The sequence below is a fragment of the Cebidichthys violaceus genome, unplaced genomic scaffold, assembly GCF_023349555.1.
Source record: "Cebidichthys violaceus isolate CVI_PGR_0920_01 unplaced genomic scaffold, fCebVio1.0.p SCAF_172, whole genome shotgun sequence".
NCBI classification, from domain to species: domain Eukaryota; kingdom Metazoa; phylum Chordata; class Actinopteri; order Perciformes; family Stichaeidae; genus Cebidichthys; species Cebidichthys violaceus.
Window position 1 is genome coordinate 127,714 of NW_027176343.1, and position 12,897 is coordinate 140,610.

Genomic DNA, 12,897 nt, shown 5'->3' on the forward strand with positions numbered 1-12,897 from the left:
ACGGCAAAGACAGCATTTTCAGCTCAAGCTGCTAACATTAGCTTAATGAGCTTAGCCAACTGCGGCTGATTTCAACAAAAAAGCCTGCTTTCGTCTACCTCTTCCTGACATCAGTGACTCGGCGTTAACTAAGGGGGCGGAGCTTAATGAACTCAGCTATTCATCCACTGGTGTTTGGTCTTTAGACGTTAGAGATCAGTGTAGACTCCTGTCTACACTGATCTCTGTCTCTTAAGTAAATCACAACCTTAACCCCACATATGCTCTCACACATATCAGTGACCTCAGGTGTGTCAGTGTGCGGCGAGTTTTCCAAGGCGCTAACCCGCACCCGCACCGTGTCACGGCCCTGTTGTTAGTGGCCACTCGTGTAGCAAGAGCACCGCCATTCATTCACAAAGTCCCCAGGCGGTGCTGAATGTACTCTCTGCTGCGGGAGCAGGGTGGAACATGTCTGAGGAGGTTCTCATGCAGAGTACAGTACAACCTTGTCCAGACCATGTTAGCTTAAGTTTAAAAAAAAAACAGGGAAAAAAAAGGATAATTTCCTGCCTTTATTAGCTGCTCAAAAATTTAATTTGAAGCGGTAAGAATACACTCAATGTTATGAATTCAGGGTGTGAGTGGAAAGATCCCGCAAGGCACAGTGGCACTCTGCAGCAGCTGTTGAGGAGACACACACACACACACACACACACACACACACACACACACACACACACACCCACACACCCACAAACCTCTGCATGCTAACACACACCTACACACGCATCCAGAGAGTGTATTAGTTACATAAAGAATCTCATATGACAAGGCTCAGCTGTCTGTTTTTCTCATATCTTCGAGAATCAAAGCTCGTGTCTGCAGAGGATTCAGCTACGTGTGTGTGTGTGTGCATGTGTGTGCGTGACAACTTTTGTCCCCTGTCTACAATGCTTGACTTCCACCTTAACAATCATAACACACACACACACACACACACACACACACACACACACAATGTAAATTCCAACACAGTCTGTACCTCTCCGTGCCGGTCTTCTGTTGTGGAGGAGTTGTGGTTGTGTGGCTTTTAGATGTGAATGTGTGTGTGTGTGTATGTGTGTGTGTGTGTGTGTGTGTGTGTGTGGGTGTGTGTGTGTGTGTGTGCGCATAAGCCAGTACAGTAGGTGGTTAATGCCACCTCTATAATCGGTGCTGATTGAGTGTGGGAGGTCTCGCCCCGCTGCCCTTCTGGTTTTGCGGGTGGTCTTTACATCCAGACTAAACCACTCAGTCCCCTTCCCCTCTCATCCTCTTAATCTGCACTCTAGCTACAATACAATAGAACACAATAGAATAGAATAGATCTGCTGCTTTTTTACCGTTGACTGTGCATCGCACCTCATTCGACACCTTTGCCTCCTTATTATCACCTCTGCTTCCTTCAACTGCATCTCCTTTCCTTCCGCTCGCTCCCTACTGCTTTCCTTTTCCTTTAGGTCTGGGTATTGTTGATGTACACGCACCCTTAAAGTAACAGCAATACCAACAGTACTTCATTCAATTAATGTGTAAGGAAGGTGTGTGTGTGTGTGTGTGTGTGTGTGTGTGTGTGTGTGTGTGTGTCGCACTGGCCAGCTAATCGCCGCTGCGCTGTTAGCAATGTTGCCGGCTCTGAACACGGAGATGTCTGTTGTATCTTCTGCTTTTATATCAGTGCTTTCCCATCTTTCCTTTCCTTTCATTTTCTTTCCTGTCTATTCTTTCCTTTTCCCCTCGCATCGTCTCCTTTCCTTCCTCCTTTCCTTCCTCCCTCCCTTCTCCGCACCTCTTTCCGTGCTCTCTTATTCTGAACTTGCCACTGACCCGTTAAACTATGTGGTTGTTATTTTTGGTGCAGTGCATTGTGCAGAGAGAGAGAGAGAAAGAGAGAGCGAGAGAGACAGAGAGAGAGAGAGAGAGAGAGAGAGAGACACAGAGAGAGAGAGAGAGAGAGAGAGAGAGAGACACAGACAGAGAGAGAGAGAGAGAGAGAGAGAGAGAGAGAGAGAGAGAGGTTTGATGTGCGCTAGCAAACTGCAATCAGAATAAAGGAGAGGTGGAAACATCTCTGTTCCACCATTATTATCGCCTTCTTCTTCCTTTCATCACCCCTCCTCCATCTGCACCACCCGGCCTGCGGCTGGGCGATACGGAGAAAATCTAATACGCCTCCATATTGGTGCTTTCACAAAATATTACAAAAAATTGGATTTGTTCTCAGTAATGTGGATATAATGACTAAGGGGGGGTAAAGGCAAATAATAGAGCGAATGACATCACTTTACTGTAAAGCAGCCTTTAAAGCCAGAAGACAACAACAAATATGTCACATGACGATATCCAGAAGTCAACATAATGCTCAACCCTACACCCCCCCCCCCTTCTAGTTCTTTCTCTGCTCTCTCTTCCACAACTCCTCTCACCGCTGCGTTTTCCTCAAAGCACAAATATCCATCCACCTCTCTCTCTCTCTCTCTCTCTCTCTCTCTCTCTCTCCATCTGTCCTGTAATTCAATCGTGGAGGCAGTCAGCAGAGAGGTGAGCGATGATGTTTTTTTGGAGGAAAATTGCAGGGAACTCAGCCAACCAGTGCTCCACTCTCTCAACCGATCCTCGTCAATCCGTCTCCAGGACAAAACCCAATGATCAAATGATCAATAATTTATTTGTGTTGTTGTTGTCGTTGCTCTCTCTCTCTCCGTAGAAGTCTGTAAGTTGCACTTGATTGACCGGCACGGACACAGATGTCTATAAATGACGCATCACAGTGTGTCCACTCAATGTAATAGAACTTTACATTACAAATGATGGTTCGAAGGCAATTTCCATCAAATAACACTATTCCCATAATCCAATAGTGCGCATTACACAATATGAATGCAGCCTGTGACAACAAAACACGAGCTTGTTCGCGGCCCGTTAGTGTGACACTGGTGCGTGTAGCAGCAGACGCAGCACAGTTCACCAACATGAAGACTCGGGCCGACAGTATGTGGAGCTTCCTCTCCATCCGCCTGCTCCTTTGTGAATGTGCACTGGCGTGGATGCAATCATCTGCTCTACTCCTCTGCCAGCCTCGCGCATCAACACAGAGAGAAGGGGGGGGGGGGGGTATCCAGAGTGGTCTGTGGGCATTAGCATCTTTCTCTCTCTTGCTTCAAAGGGGGGTAAAAAAAAAAACAAGGAAAGGAAAGGAAGGAGGAGAGTGTTGCGTGGCGATGGAAGCATGTGTCGGTGTCTCGCGGCACTGCAAACGTCGCGCCGGAGGTCCGATCTCAAATTGTTTCGTTGATGTAACACACACACGCACACACGCGCACACACACACACACACACACACACACACACACACACACAGCCTTTTAACGACGCACAATAAACAACCATCGATACAGATTACACTAGCCCGCTTTGACATGCAGACACCGAAAACAGCCCCATTAACAAACACAGACCTCGGGTCACACTCAAGGTCTGCTCCGTGCACACACACACACACACACACACACACACACACACACACACTAGTGCCATGTGCAAAGGAGTGGGGGGGGTGCTGAGTGACAGCAAACTGATGATGACTCTCCAGATGGTGCCAGATGTGTCTGCATGTGTGTGTGTGTGTGTATGTGTGTGTGTGTATGTGTGTGTGTGTATGTGTGTGTTATGCAGGTGAATGTGTGCAGAGTAGACTGTATGTCTGGCCTGAGAGTAAATGAGTTGCAGCAAGGCAAAGCCCCTAACACACACACACACACACACACACACACACACACATGCGCTAAACCCAATCTTACCTTCTGCATTACGTACACACACACACACACACACACACACACACACACAGCTGTCCCGTGAGCTTTGTGTTTAATGCCAGATGACAAACAGGTCTGTGTTAACATCGGCCAAGCGTCACACTTCCCCGCTGTTTGTCTGGGACTCTCATCTGCAGCCCTGTCATTACTGCCTCGCTGGCTGCTTCTATCGGCCCCCGTTTTTTGGGGTTTTTTGCGTATTAATATCAGTGCCCCCCCCGGAAACAGCTCAGCGTTTCAGGAACTGGGGAAGTTTTGCAGCAGACTGACAGGAATTGAAAGAGAGAGAGAGAGAGAGAGAGAGAGAGAGAGAGAGAGAGAGAGAGAGAGAGAGAGAGAGAGAGAGAGCGGAGCGTTTAAAACACCTTCAGTTTGGCCGGATGGCACTTCAAGACGAACACAAGTGGAAGTTGTAGGAGGGCCGACCTCCAAAAGGGAGCCGTAAAATGTTGTTGAGGGTGACGGCGAGCGCTTAACAGTTTATTGGGGAGTGATGGCGGCCGGTTGCCGTTAGATGCCAGATGGATGATCGATGGCCTCGATAAATATAAATACGAGCACAAAGGGAGAAGACAAACAGCAAGATCACCTGACGAGGGAATACAGTCAGTGTGCCGTTAAAGCGACTTTGTCTCCCTTTAACCCCAACAAATAGTACCGATTATAGCTTCAAGAAGACATGGAAAATGATTCTAAAATCAAGGATCTTTTGGCTTTTTAATTTTCCAATAATTTTGGAATTTTTTTGTCAAGGTTCTTTTTTATTTTGTTATTTGGAGGTTCAACCTCATCTCCGATAATAAGTCTATAATAAAATAAAAAACAACTAAAACAACAGTGTTTTAATCCACGGCCATTACGGCAAAAAAATAATAATAATCATGGATTCTATTATATTGGGCTTTCAATTCAGAGTCCTGCCTTCAAAATTGCAGTTTTTTTACTGTTTTCCCACCACATTGAGCATTTTCTCAAGTTTGCCATTTGGGGCAAATACATGCTATTCTTCTGGTGTCCACTAGGGGCACTGCTGCTGTATTATGGAGCACTGAAGCAAATGTATGCAACTCTGTCTCTCTCTCTCTCTCTCTCACACACACATGCACATACACATCTTCCCCCATCCATCCATCCATCCATCCATCCACCCATCCATCCACCCACACACACACACACACACACACACACACACACACACACACACACACACACACACACACACACACACACACACACACACACACACAGCCTTCAAACTCAATAGAATATAATGTAGTGTATCTAGGTGCAGTATATTCCTGTATATGATTAACGTATAGACTATTGAGCTTGAAGATGTGTATGCATGTGTGTGTGTGTGTGTGTGTGTGTGTGTGTGTGTGTGTGTGTACATCTTCACGGGGGTGTATATGTGTGCCTACATGTGATTGCATGACCATATGAGTCGACAGCAAGCGTTCTCATGTCACTTTTTTTTTCCACTCGCACAGATTAATGTGTCTTTGACGTACAGATAGAAGAAAAAGAAGAAGTTATCATCTCTCTTTATCATATGCAGACGCAGAGCTACACAGAGGCCCGACATGCACTCCTTCATGACAATAAAATATGAGAAACAAATAAATTAAGAGTATGTTTTAAGGTAGCAGGTGTTTTTTTTTTTTTTTATGTAAAATCATAGTGTGTAAAGCTACTAGAGACTGCAGCTGGGAGATACATGGAGCCTGAATAGGGCAGTCAGGATATATTGTCCCAGAAATAACCTTGTGCTGTTTATTCTCGCCATCTTATTGGCCAAAATGTTGATGACTTTCTGATGTCACCAAACACACATGTAAACACAGCCCACAAAGTCGAAAGCGATGTTTTCTCTGCGCCTGAATGTTTCCTCCCTTTACACGTCAGATTCAATAACCAGTTTCACCCAGAAACGTAAAGCGAGTGTAAAGATCAATACAGCCTCGTAGTCATGAAATTAATTTTCTTCTTCAGATCCGGAATGATTTATTCATTCTTCTTCTGCGTTTTCTCCAGATGTGTTTCCAACCCTTAAAGCTGCAGTTGGTAACTTTAATAAAAACAGCTCTTTGTCATATTTGCTCAAACTGTCACCATATCCTGACAGTAGAACACGGTGCGGATAGTCAGGCTCCTCTGCCTGCTGTTAGTGATCCTAAAAGCTATTTGCAAGGTTCCACCACGCCCGAAGAAATACAACCAATCAGAGCCGAGGAGTCTCCGTAAACACAACCGGCAACACAGAGGCCACCTAAAAAGATTGCGGTCATGTCCGTAGTGTATCATACGACGTCTATAGATCATAAAAAATGGTGACTCTGCTGCAGGCCAACACCAACTGAAACGTTCTTCTCTGTTATTTTGTCCCAGTGCGACTGAGACTCTTCAACGGAGCCCGAATGCTAATGAGACGTAGTGATGCTTCCCTCAGGGATTATGTTATTGTGGCAGCAAAAGTATATTACACTATATGCAACAAAAACAACATATAGAATATAATAAGCAGAGGGCTAATAAGCAGCCAGTAGGGCACACCTGTCCTCTGCATCTGATGGGCTAAACAGTAGTCTAGTAGAGGTGGGGGGGGGGCTTCAAAGCGGACGTCACTGTAGCCTAAAGGCTGCTTTGTGATGGGCTCTTGCACATAATGAATTCCACAACAGACGCTATTTTAGGCCCCAATAATGCTGGACCCTCCCCTTTCTTTGAGTTTAGTTTGTTACTCGAGGGGAAGGTCTGTCTTGTATTTGGCCCCAGACAGTCTGTGGACTACCTTTAATCCGAGGGGCTTCCTGTGCTGTGCTCTGCTCCGCTGTTTTTCGCCGCCTGCCGGCGATGCAGCGCACCCGCTGCTTCCTACAAACCGCTTTGAGGCCATGTGCTACACACACACACACACACACACACACACACACACACAAGAGTCCTGCAGATTGAGCTTCGCCATCTGTGGCGTAGCGTCGCACAACTTAGCTTGTGTCCTCCCTTTCCCACAATATGTCAGATTCAATAACCAGTTTCACCCAGAAATGTAAAGCGAGCGAGATCAAAAGCCTCGTATGAAATTCATTTTCTTCTTCTGTGTTTTCTCCAGATGTGTTTTCCACCCTTAAAGCTGCTATTGGTAACTTTAATAAAAAATAGCTTTTTGTTATATTTGCTCAAACTGTCATTATGGTGGCACATGGTGCGGATAATACATGAAAAGATCAGGTTCCTTTGCCTCCTTTTAGTGATCCTAAAGGCTATTTGCAAGGTTCCACCAATCAGAGGCCAGAGGAGTCTCTCAACGCAGCTGTCAATCACCGCTCGTGAATTCCGGTAAAAACCTGTCATTACTGCACTGCTTATTTCCTCGCCTCATATGTTTTTTTTCAGAAACATATTTCGATGCACTGTTTTCACAGTGATTGACAGCTGCGCTAAGAGACTCCTCTGGCCTCTGATTGGTTGTTTTTCAAGGCGGAATCTTACAAACACCATCAGTGGCATTGAAAGGAGGCACATTTTTGAGCAAATACGACAAAAAAAAAGTTCTTTTCATTAAAGATACCAGCTGCAGCTTTAATTCTTCTTCTTCTCAGTACTTCAGCTAGACCAGGAAATCCATTGGACCTGCATGGAGTCTTTTTACGGGTGCACCAAAGACTCAATTATAGGCCCTTCACAGGTGTGGCAGGAGTCTAATTAGCCAGAATAATTGAAAACACTTGTGTGTGGGTGAGCAGGGTCTTTAAAAACGAGAAACCCAAAGAGGGTTTTAGGGCTCGATGTTACTCAGTGTCAACGGGTTTTTTTTCTTCCTGTCATCGCACGCAAGAACGTCCGAGCCCATTATCTGTCATCAGCCCCCGGCAACTCCTTTATTCAAATGAGACCCACCTGCTGTTTGGAACCTATTTTCCGGCGTGCGAGCACCGGGTCAGACGGCGTAAAGACCTGCCCGACCGGAACCGACAGACCTTTTTCCTCATGCAACCATTTTGACGTGAAATCGGTAAACACAGGTGTGTCACCAGTGACTCCAATTAAGGTTCCTGTTCCATCCTAGGGGAGGGGGGGGGGGTGAGCAGAGTCGGGGGCGTCAATATCACGCACAAAAAAAGCTCCGCTGTACTAAATGGAACGGAGCCTTCATTAAGGTATGTGATTAAACCCGAGTTTACCTGCGCTTTTATGTCAACATGGCCGCCGGACTGTTGACCAGTTATCTATCAGTGGAGGTATCAGCATGACAGCCAACCACACAGAGCGCTCTATCTGCACCCCTCTCTCTCTCTCTCTCTCTCTCTCTCTCTCTCTCTCTCTCTCTCTCTCTCTCTCTCGCCCACACGTTAGAGTGGGCTGTGGAAGTGAAACACTGTTGGACGTTGCCGTGCATCGCCTGCAGAAAATAAATAATTAGAGGGGAGCAGAGCCTCACACGGGGGTCCAGAGGAGAACACAGATTTTTACCGCTCACACACACACACACACACACACACACACACACACACACACACACACACACACACACACACAGATGCATGCAAGGTTAAACCGGCCCGCGTTGTCCACAATCCATGTTCTGCCATTGAACGTGACGTTGAACCCTAACAAACACAAGGCCACTGGCATCGTCTCTCACTGGTGAGACAGGGTCACACGTCCCAAACCCCCCCCCCCCCCCCCCCCCCCCCCCTCCCTCTCTCTGCTGCAGTGCTCTCACACAGGGGTCTCAAGATGGGCTGTCAGTCTCCAATCACACCACTAATCTTCTCTGATACACCCCGATGCATACGACCCCTCCTCTCTCCATCTCACTCTCTCTCACACACACACACACACACACACACACACACACACACACACACACACACACACACACACACACACACACACACACACACACACACAAATCCTCATCATCATGTTAGGCCTAACACTTAAAGCAAACAGCTAGCAAAGATGTGTGAGAAACACCTCACTACCTGCATCAGGGAGCAGGTTTTTTTTTTTTTTTTATTTAATTTTTTTAGATATGACACCACAGCTGTGACGGATCAGAATACAGTGCCTTACTTGCTTTCCCTGGCCGGGGCCTCTGCAGCAGCTTCTGCACGGTGAGCAGGTCCTCGGTCTTCACCGCCTGCAGCAGTTCCTGGTCCTTCCCATCTTCCGCTCTGAGGCCGCTCTTACTCCCGCAGCATCCTCCGGAACACAGCGGCAGCCTCAGCCCAGCCTCACCGCGCCGAGGGTTGCGTCTGCCGCGGCCGCAACGGACAGCCTCCCTCCACCTCCTCCACCCCTCGCCCCTGGTCCCCGACTTTAGATGAGACCCCGCAAGTGCTCTGGCATGTGATGGAGCACGCGCGTGAGAGGGAGAGAGGGAGGGAGAGAGAGAGAGAGAGAGAGAGAGAGAGAGAGAGAGAGAGAGAGAGAGAGAGAGGGAGAGGATAGACTGGGTGGGAATGGAGGGATGCTCTCGGGTTCTCCCTCCCCTGCTGAGTGCACCGCCACCGGTTTTGGGGACTGGACCAGGGGGCTACTGGGCCCGTTCGAGATTCCAGTATCAGCGCGCAGGCGTCGCGTGCGTAGTATTTAAAGGCAAAGATGAATGGCTCCCCGTTTCCACGGTGTGCTCGCGCTCCTCATCTGGGATAACGGCTGGAGGCTGAACGGTCTCCCTTGTAGCTGCGCTCCAAAATAAAAACAACGGTTAACCGAACGTGGAGGCAGCGAGCCTCGCTGAGGGGAAGGAGACGTTAAAAAAAACCGGACTGATGTAGCGAGCGGCCTCACGAGGCTGACGCGGCGCATGAAGGATTGTGCGTTAATAAAGACGGGTGCGCGCGGTGTCCGTTCCTCCCGAGGTAATGCCGCTCTCGTGTACTCTGCGTCGTAAACACAATCCACGGCTGCTGCTGCTGCTGCTGCTGCAGCCATCGCTCCGCGTGCGCTCGGGCTCTGTATTTGGTAATGGTTTTCTCCGCGTGGGGGGCAGGGGTAGTGAGAGGGGGGGGTGGGGGGCACGTTCACGCGCCCGCGCGCTCTACAGCTGGCCCAGCTCGCAACGCTAAATGGCTCGTGCTGCAACTTGGGGGCGGACCAGGAGCGCGGTGCTCTCCCGCCTCCTGGTTTTCCTCTCTCTCTCTCTCTCTCTCTCTCTCTCTCTCTCTCTCTCTCTCTCTCTCTCTCTCTCTCTTTCTTTCTCTCGCGCGCGCTTTACAGAGAAGCGATGTATTACGCCTCCAAGGAAGGCGCAGACAAAGTGAATAATCAATGCGTTCTTCTTCGTGGCTCCATAGAGTTGTATTAGTTTTGTTTAGCTCCACTTGCATCATACCTTTTTCCCTCCAAAGTGAAGTTAGATGTAATCCGTTACAGTTGGTCTGAGAGAAAGTGATTTCAGGTTTGTGGGCCTCCAGGAGCAGGGGTGTAGCTAGGAATCCTAGTTCGTCAGAAAGAACTGGCCCCTCATGGTATCACCTATGATACTGCACATAGCAGTAGATATGTTGATAATTAAGTTAGACAAACAAAAAATTAAATTTGCCGATGAATGCTATCATTTAAATAGTTAAAAAAAGAAGATTACTAGCAAAACTCGGAGGAACCCCCTTAATTAATAGCCCGAGGCTAAAGTTGTCGCTAACTTTAGCGCTAATCCCCTTCTCTTTTTATCAATAGATAGCAAGCAAGACACGGAGACTTGGCTTGGGTCTTTAGGAGTTGTAGTATTCAATTCACCGACAAATAGTCTAAACTGTTACACGTTTAAGCATGCTAGCATTTTCTAATTAGCATTGAACACAAAGTACAGTTGAGTTTGATGGTTTTGCAGGTTTTTGATGAGCAACCAATGAACGGAAGTTACCATATTAGGAATGCAGAGGTGTACGCTACGGCTCTGGTAGCAGCAGTGAGCTGTCAACCACAGTAGCCCCGCCCTAAAGCATCCCCTGTTTTATTGTTTGTTTGACTCTAAATGGATCATAACTTACTAAATAAACATCATGGTGTATTGAAGAAGACTTGAAACTAGAGATTGAGACCATAAACTCATGTTTACAATGTTTACTGAGGTAATAAATCAAAAGAGAAGTAGAGTAATTTTATCATAGACTTCTATACTATCTGACTTCTTTTGCAAGCAGAGGAGTCGCCCCCTACTGGTCAGTAGAGAGAATTTAATTTTAAGTTAGCTTGCGTGGCTAAAAGACATTAGCGTTCCTATCAGAGATATATTTCTGATGTCTCACAGAAAAGAACGTCAGCCAACAAATCAGCGCAAAACAAATGGCTTCAAAGTCAATATTGACTAGTAGCTTGATTGGTGGATATCACCCTGTTCCCAGTCTTTGTGCTAAGCTAACGGGCCGTAGCACCGTATTTACTGTAGCGAGAGTGGTATCGACCTGCTCGTCTAACCCTCAGCAAGAAAGCGAATGACAGTATTTCACAAGCTTTCCCTTTGGATTCTATTTCTAGGTAACATATCAAAATATAATTTTTATATTTGGGATATTAAATGCCATTTTTTAAGTATTCAGTCTTTCCACAAACTTGTATAGTTTGCATATACCCTGCATCCGACAAGTAGAGAAGGAAGAGCACAAAACAGTGATTTTTGACCCTGACTTCTATCTAACTTGTCTTCTTTCTCTGTCCAACCTCCTCCAGATTTTTTAAAACTCCACTCTCCTCTCCATTGTGTGTGCGTATGTGTATGTGTATGTGTATGTGTGTGTGTGTGTGTGTGTGTGTGGGCAGTGTGCAGTGCTCGGATGCTGCTCTCTGCCTCCTCCACATATCCAGTGAGTTATGTAAGAATGCTGAAGAGTAGCCCATATGGTAGTGAGAGCGTATTTATAAATCTGTCTCTCCGTTAATGCAAAAGCAGCTCCCTCGCCCGCGTTCAATGTGATACTAACACTTGATATGTCAACGCTGACATTTTTTTGAGAGTTTACCTGCACCGCCCACCACCCTCTCCCTCTCTCTGACAGTCTTTCTTTTGGCACCGTTAAGACGGGAAACAGTTGATTCGAGACACGACTCAATATACGTCCAGGGGAGGAAACTGTGGATTCATGAGCCACTTTATTACACTCAGAATGAGTCCTGTTCTCTATCTGTGTCTTATTGGTATCAGAGGGGAGTGGAATTATTCTCCAGTGTTGTACTTTCTCTGGGTTCTAAGAGAAATGAGTGCACGGCATGTTCACATGCACTCATACAACGTTATCACATGATCAAAACAAACAGGAAACAAGGCAGGAACTGTTTGAGATAAAGGAAAACATGACAACCTGCAATGCTTTAAATGACGAGTGCAACTTTAATCTTTGAACTGCTCAAATGCATGAATACAAGCATTGTGTGTAACATTCTCATACCTGAGTGAGATTGATCAATACCACCTCTTTCTGCAGTGATTCATCCCGACTGCATGTTGGTATCTAATCAATAAGGGGATCAGAATAGTCGTTTAGTGTGCAGTTAAAGGAAATCGTAACACATCAGGCTAACGCTACACATGAAACTATGTGTACTTGAAACTCGAGAGTCCCTTCATTTAACAAGAGCTGAGGTGAGGATGCATCCAGAAATACACACTGCCCTCATGTGGCCTGTCACGAAGCATGCACCGCTCAGGACGTTCAGTTTAAGTCTTTGTTGTTAAACCGACTCATTCACACGACAAGTGAAAAAACATGTATTTTTGTGTTACATTTTAATGTGAACCAGTGGTTGAAATATGCATTGTGTATTCTTATACCGAGTTGTATTTGAGTAGATTACCACAGTCAGCACATCGGCATAGTATATGATACAAGAAAAGAAAGTACAAATGATATAAAACGAAACACTTTGTGGCACAGCTTAACAATATTTTGGTGCCGTTTCACTTTTTTAAGTTCAGACGGTTGAGTTCACAATCTTCGAAAACTGCGTAAACAAACCTCCACGTGACAGTGGATGTTATTGGTAATTTGGGTTTCGATTGGATTTTTGATGGGGGGGGGGGGGGGGGCTGCACAAAATAAAAAATATTAAT

At 46.4% G+C, this 12,897-nt stretch overlaps 1 protein-coding gene across 1 annotated transcript in view; it reads right to left on the bottom strand.

Annotated features, from left to right (window-relative positions):
* The window catches only part of caskin1 (CASK interacting protein 1), an 86,049-nt gene extending 76,782 nt beyond the window's left edge, over nucleotides 1–9,267 (bottom strand). Inside the window, exon 1 of the mRNA XM_068712782.1 lies at nucleotides 8,919–9,267. The gene's annotated coding sequence lies outside the window, so the exon portion shown is untranslated. The remainder of the gene's footprint in view (nucleotides 1–8,918) is intronic.
* Between the last annotated feature and the right edge of the window lie 3,630 nt (nucleotides 9,268–12,897).